The following is a 7,053-nucleotide window of genomic DNA, read 5'->3' as shown; positions in this document are numbered from 1 at the left end:
GAAATGCTGATTCTGCTAACATACTACAGTGTAATTCTTAGGCAACATTCCATTTTGAAATGACTTTAATATTATTTATAAACTAAATACATTTTTATTACTTTTTAAGTTTAAAATAACACTGAAATGGAAAAGAAAATGCATCTATTTGGTTTGACGAAACAGTTCCTCTGGACCTGAAATAATTTTATTTTCTGCTGTCGTTCAGCCATGGCAGTAACTGAATCACTCAAACCCAACTACATCTCAAAAAAAGTAAGAGGTTTTCCACAGGCAGAGTCTTGTCTGTAGTCGTATATGTAGGGTGCTGTGCAGTCTGTCTCAATGCAGAAAACATATAAGCAAGCATGTGAGCAATTTTCCACAATAACAACATAACTGACATTTAGCAGTGGTATGTTAACAAGTACATTTTGGCTGCAGAATTGATTACCACCTTTTCTGAATTTGGATTTAAGATTTAAAAACTTCACCTAATCATATGAAATATGGTAAGGAGCTTCATGCCATTCTATGGGAAATAGCACTTACTTAAAACCTACTTATTTACATTTTCAGTATAAAGTAATTCTTTTAAACTTAATAATATACATCTCAGCTATGATGTGGGCAGGGAATTAATGCAGAAAAGCCTAAATCAAACTATTGAGCTCTACATTTCCATTTGTATATGGCTGGAGTAATTTTTGAAATGTCTCTACAATTAATTTGGATTTTTTGTCGAGAATCTTCTTGATTTGCATTCCAGTAAAGTTAAGCCTCTACTTAGAGATGCATGGTAGTTTTAAAACAAAATCAAAAACTTGATCAAAAGCACTTTACTTCATATAAATTATTTCAATCTGACCATAGTCTAAAACAATGAATTTCTTTTTATCAATAAAGGAGATGAATGCTTCATCTGTATATGTATACTTGCTGCTTACCATGGTATGAACACTTTCTGACAACTGCTTTTCAGAATACTGTCAGTATATTTCAGGCTGTTCTAAATCAATAGGGTACTCTTCATTAATTCAAAGCAATTTCTATCAGAACATCTGGAAAGCGAGTTAAACAATAATGTTTTTAAGTATGCATGTCAACTTTTAAAATTCGGTTCCTACATTCTTTTGAATTGTTGAAATATGATGTCTGGAAACAAGAACTTAAGAAGGATGAAAATGGAAGGTGTAAGAAAGCACACACAGGTAAGGAAAAATTTATTTATTTATTAACGAACAGATATCTTAATTTAGATGGTGATATTTTGGGGCAGGTATTAACTCTGTTTGGTGAACAAGAGGTTCTTGACACATACTTAGAACTTGAAAATTACACAGGAAAAATATATTATCAATAGATCCAAACAGGGATCTATTGATAATATACCCAATAACATATCCAAATAGTTACAATATACCAAAATATGCAAAAAAAACCAATTATATAAGCACATAATCAATATTCTGGGCTCAGAATGTTTTTATTCTCATTTGTGTGTGTATATTCCTAAACAAAACAGATTTTTTAGTGCTACTCTTCTTCTAAATACAATGGACAAGGTAATTCCTAGATATGCTGTGTTCTGAGGCCAGATGTTTACAGATGCTTTCTAATTTCCAGATTTAAAGTTCTAAGGAAGAACAGTACCGTTTCAAAATCCGGATAATATTTTTCCTATTTTTTTACATTCAGTGACCAAACCAGATCTATTCAGTACCTAGAGTTGTACAGAATCTCCAAACTCCTACTTAGAATGGAATACTCCTACTCAGAGAGCTGAAGCTCCAAAACTGAAAACAGGATGGCCTCACAACTGAGAATATCTTTGAGAAAAATCCTGAAAACTGATTCTTACAAAAGATATGGTACTGCATTTTACTAAAGTCATATTACACATCTGTGTGTCTGTGTGCACACATATGCATCCATGTACGTCAGTGTTAACAGTTCTCAGAAAAGGTCTTTAGCATCACAAGATTTAGATTTAGATTTTTAGAAAGTTGGCATCATTTTGTGTTTATGAAGCTCTACAAAAAGTTTGTCAGGTTATATAGTTTTGTAGATATAATAATGCACTTAAATGATAAATACTGTTCCTAATATAGCATATTGTTTTCAATAAACTATGATGCTCATTGAATCAAATGAAAATGCCAGCACAATAATTTTATGTTAACTATAAATCATATTTAGCTGTAATATTAGAAGCTTTTAGTTTCATTTTCTGTACATTGTAATCAAGAAACTCAAACTACATGCATTTTTGTAAAATATGTTTTTAGTCTATCTTCTCTAAAGAAATAAACAACATTCTCAGTACCTGAGAATGATTATGTAAACAGGCAAAGGCATAACACTTAGTGCCAGGGGGAGTGATACTTACAGACGTTAGATGTCATATGACACCAAGGCATGCTAGCGGAAGTATAAAATCAATGGAGACAAAGTTTTTACCAAGCATTATAAAAGGCATAAGCTGCTAACCAGTACCTAACATTATATTATTGTGTAACGTTAAAAGGAACATATCAGTTGTAAGCTCTTGACAGCAAAGAATCTTTTTATTCTGCTTTGAGGGTCTTTCTGAGGATTATAGAACCCTTCATACAGCCTTTTGGTTCATAAAACAAAACTTCTATATGCCACTAAGCCATATATAATTTATAATCTTGTATAGTAATTTCTTGCAAAGTAATTAAAAAGTATTTAATTTCAAAATGAAAACAACCTAATCTACTGAAAGAAATCATTACAGTAGTACTAAGGAATCACAAAACTAATTTGAAAGCTTGCTTTACCAGGCATGTAGGCACTATGTCTAATTATATACTATGTGGGTAAATATTTGAATGTAAGAATGCTATCAGCATATTTGGTCATTTCAGGCACCATAGGATGGTAGCATTTCTGAACATTACTGGTACTTACTTTCCTCTGTAGTTTTTCAACACAGAGAGTTTTACAAAACAGCAGTAGTCTGATTTTTAATCACAAAACGGTTGAAGTTGGAAGGGAGTTAGGGAGGTCTTCTGGTTCAAACACCCCCACTCCAGCCAAGGTGACTAGATCCAGCTGCCCAGATGGCTTTTGAGTATTTCCAGGGAGGGAGAATCCACACCTCTCTGGATAACCTGCACCAGTGCTTGATCACCCTCATATTAAAAAACTTTTTCCTGGTGTTAAAACTTTTTCCTGATGTTCAGGAGGAATTTCCTATGTTTCAATTCGTGCTTATTGCCTCTTGTCCTGTCACTGGGCACCACTGGAAACAGTCTGGCTCTGTCTTCTTTACAACCTGCTTTCAGGTATTTGTACACAGTGACAAGATCTCCCTTGAGCCTTTTCTTCTCCAGGCTAAGCAGTTCCAGCTCACTCAACCTCTCCTCATATGAGACATGCTTCAGTCCCATAATGATCTTCATGTTGTACTGAACTCTCTCCAGTAGTATTTCCATGTCTCCTTATACTGGGGAACCCAGAACTGTACATAGTACTGCAGATGTGGCCTCATCAGTGCTGAGGAGAGGGGAAGGATCACCTCCCTTGACCTGCTGGCAATGTTCCTCCTAATGCAGACAAGAACACTGTTGATTTTCAAAAGTACTTTAACGTAAATATTTTCTAATAATAAGAATAAAATTACGGTGCTGCCAGAAGCCCAGAACAAAAATAGTCACCTATCTGGCTTTATTCTTACTGCAGAAATATATTACTGAACACTCTCTGTCCATTTTTTCCTCCTGTCTTCCTCACCTTTTTCGTCTCTACATTCAATTCCTTCCCAAATTTTATTATTCAGAAAAAGTTAAAATGAAGAGCACAAGATAACAATTCTATGCTTGGCTGCACAATTAAAAGTCACATATTTACAGGCAGAAAATTATGCCCCACCTCACTTCAACTAAAAGTGTTTATCCTTAATGTTTTCTAAAAGCCCTAGAAAAGAAATAACATCTCTCTTGTTTCCAGTTCAAAATAGTAATTTGATCTCTGGTTTAAAGAACCAAAGATATACTAATAAATTTCTGTCCATTCAGTGGTAGAACTACCAGTACTTTCTTAGCTACCAATACATTTTTTTAGCTACAAGTGAACTGCAAAACAGTTTTGTGAACAGGGGAAGCAATAAGATGGAAAACATGTAAAGATTCAAATACAAGAAGGAAGCAATTGTACCAACACAAAAAGGAAAATAACTCATCAGAAACTTTTTGAGAGAAGGGTTTATTGGTTAGAGTGATCAAATAAAATCAAAGGACAGGTCTTCTAAAGTAGGTTCAAGCATTCCAAGGGAGCTCATTCTCCACCAGGCCATGTAAAGAAAGTTCTAACAGCAAACCCATCCTGGTTACCGTGGGCAAGGACCACAATGGCCAAGATAACTTGACCTCCATGAAAGCTTGTTCTTTCTGAAAGGCTAACATGGTTACATTGCTCGCAGAACAGCTCAGAGCACAGAAAGAAATTCAGCTATGCTTGCATTCATCCACAAAGATACAACCAAAAATGTTACAAAGTAATTTTTATGATGCGTAGCATCAATAGCACATATCGGTCACCTAATTAAGCATGCAAGCTGTCTCTGAAAGTGCCTATCTCTTCCTAGTGGTGATAAAGATTTTAAACCTGCGTGCTTTGGGTTGCACCTAAATTAGATGTCCACAGAACACTAAAGTGAAATCCTCCTTAAAAGGACTACATTTTCACATGGATGGTCCTTCATTCTCCCCTGGCTCTGCAAAGTTAGAGCCTTGCACTTGCATTTGCACTTGCACTTGCACGAGCAGCAGAGCAGCAGCACAGAAGGTTATCTCTGGGTGAAGAGTTCTCAATGCCTGGAAGCTGAACCAAACAGTACTTTCAAGGTGAGAGAATGGGGCAGCTGAGTATGATGAAACACTTTCATACACTTGTAGAAACTCCTGTGGTGGCTGCGAAATGTTGTTGGAAGCTTTTAAAAATTTTCTCAGATGTGTCCTAGGCTTCTGGCCAGGGTATTTAAAATAGCTTGTTATGGACTTACTTGTGAACATCATTCTGTAATCCCCCAAAAAAATCCAGTAATAATGAGCATTCACAGGTCGCCATGTGTCTTCATGCAGGCACAAGGATTGGTTGCATATGTTGTGCTCATTAACCATATCTGCTCATGAGATAAATATCAGGAATACTTCATTTACAGCTGAATGTTTTTTTAAAGTGAAGATGCACTAGATGACTTCTTGAGGCCCCTCCTCACCCTATGCTTTGTAATTTTCATTCAAAACCAGGAGGATTTTAATCTCAGGACTAAAAGTAATCTCCTCTGTATGCATTAATAAGGTCTAGGTGACCTGCCAAAATTCAAGATCTGTAAAGTTATTGTGGTAAGAATAGAAACAGATGGCAGAGTCAGGTATTTTTCCATTTGCTTTCATCTGCTTCATGGTTCAAAGCTTTTAGTCATCTCTTCCAGAGCTAACCATTCTCTTGTGTTATTTGTTTCTGCTTAGGTACTTTCCATGGTCATATCAGACTTCAGAATCTTGTCTGTTTTGTTGCATTGTTTCTTTTTCATATCACCAAACACTCAGTTCAAAACAGTACCAGTAACATTTCTCCATTTCAAATTCATGTATGGATGACTTTGCTTTTGCTTTGAAGAAGACAAGAATTCACTTTTGAAAATTATATTACCTAAGAAATTTACTTTCACAAACGAATTCCACCAAGGACTGTACAGCAACCTTAAACAAATGGTAATAGTTGAAACTCACTGTTTAAACCAGAGTCGAACTATCCTTATAAAAAATAATTTAAAATACTATATTAAGTATTTTTAGTACAAAAAGCTTTTAAATATATGATTTATTAAGCCATGTCACAGATGAATATGAAACAACAGAGACCTATCAAATAAGAAGACCCTTAAAGAAATTGAGGAACTAAATATTTCATATCAAGACCAAAAAGTTTTTAGCAATAGGCAAAAAGTCCTATAAAAAAATCCTTAGCATATTAATATTTTCAACAATAAATAGAAAGGGTACTAATTTCTTTGTGCAAAACCTGGAATCCTTTTAGCTGCAAGGGTACTGTGGCTTTTACTTGCTGATTATGCTTCTTTTTTTTTAAGATCTGAAGAAAGCAGGTGATGCTTACATGCCTTTGTTGTGCTATAAGCAGAAAGAAAGCACCTCTGGGAAGAAGATTAAAAAAAAAATGTGTTTGTGTATCAATAAATGTGCTACAGATGCATTTATACAGAAGTGTACATACATACTACAAATTATAATATTTGTATAGTGTTGATGCTGCCTATTAAGCTTATGTATCCGTAAAATGGACAGGAAGAGATATCTATTATTTGTATGCAAGCAAACTATTTGGCAAAGGCATGCCTTTTGCCATTTTTATTAAAAAACTTCTGAGGTTTGTACTTTTGAGACTTAAAGCTTGTAATTTTCACTGATCATTTCTTCCAATGTAACATGTGATTGCTGATCAGATTCTGCAGTCTGTTCGACACAGCAGCTAAATGCGATTTGTACTATCAAGGCTTCTGACCGTGTCAGGTTCATGCATATAACAACCCAGGAGCCTCCAGAAAATGCTTCTGTCAGGGCTGATGTGCATCACCACAGATTCATCACTCTGCTGTTCCTGTACATGATTTAACTTGTGCAAGACCCATCCTTATGTATGAATAAATGGGGTTTTTTTTAGTTGAAAAGCAAGTTAAATATTCAAAGTACTCCCCAGGAGACCAACATGGTGAGAATACATAAGAGGGAAGGCATTAAAAAGAAAAATCAATTCTCCCACTGCTTCTTTTGGAAGAAATAAAACCAGAAGTTTATTAATACCAAGCCACAAATCTTTGGAGTCTTGACAGCTAAGAACAGGAACCTGGAAATCTCATACATCCAGACACCTGGAAAGTTTTTAACCCTGTGCAGATATTAGGCAGTGCAGGAGCTCCAAGCCTCAGGCAGGCAGGACAACAAACTACCAGAAAGCAGGCTAACACTATCAAAAGTTCAGGGCCAACTGAAATGTTGCATGGCATTCTAATTCATGTTCTACATG

The sequence above is a fragment of the Nesoenas mayeri genome (genome assembly GCF_963082525.1).
Source record: "Nesoenas mayeri genome assembly, chromosome: Z".
Classification (NCBI taxonomy): domain Eukaryota; kingdom Metazoa; phylum Chordata; class Aves; order Columbiformes; family Columbidae; genus Nesoenas; species Nesoenas mayeri.
This window is presented reverse-complemented; position numbering follows the sequence as displayed.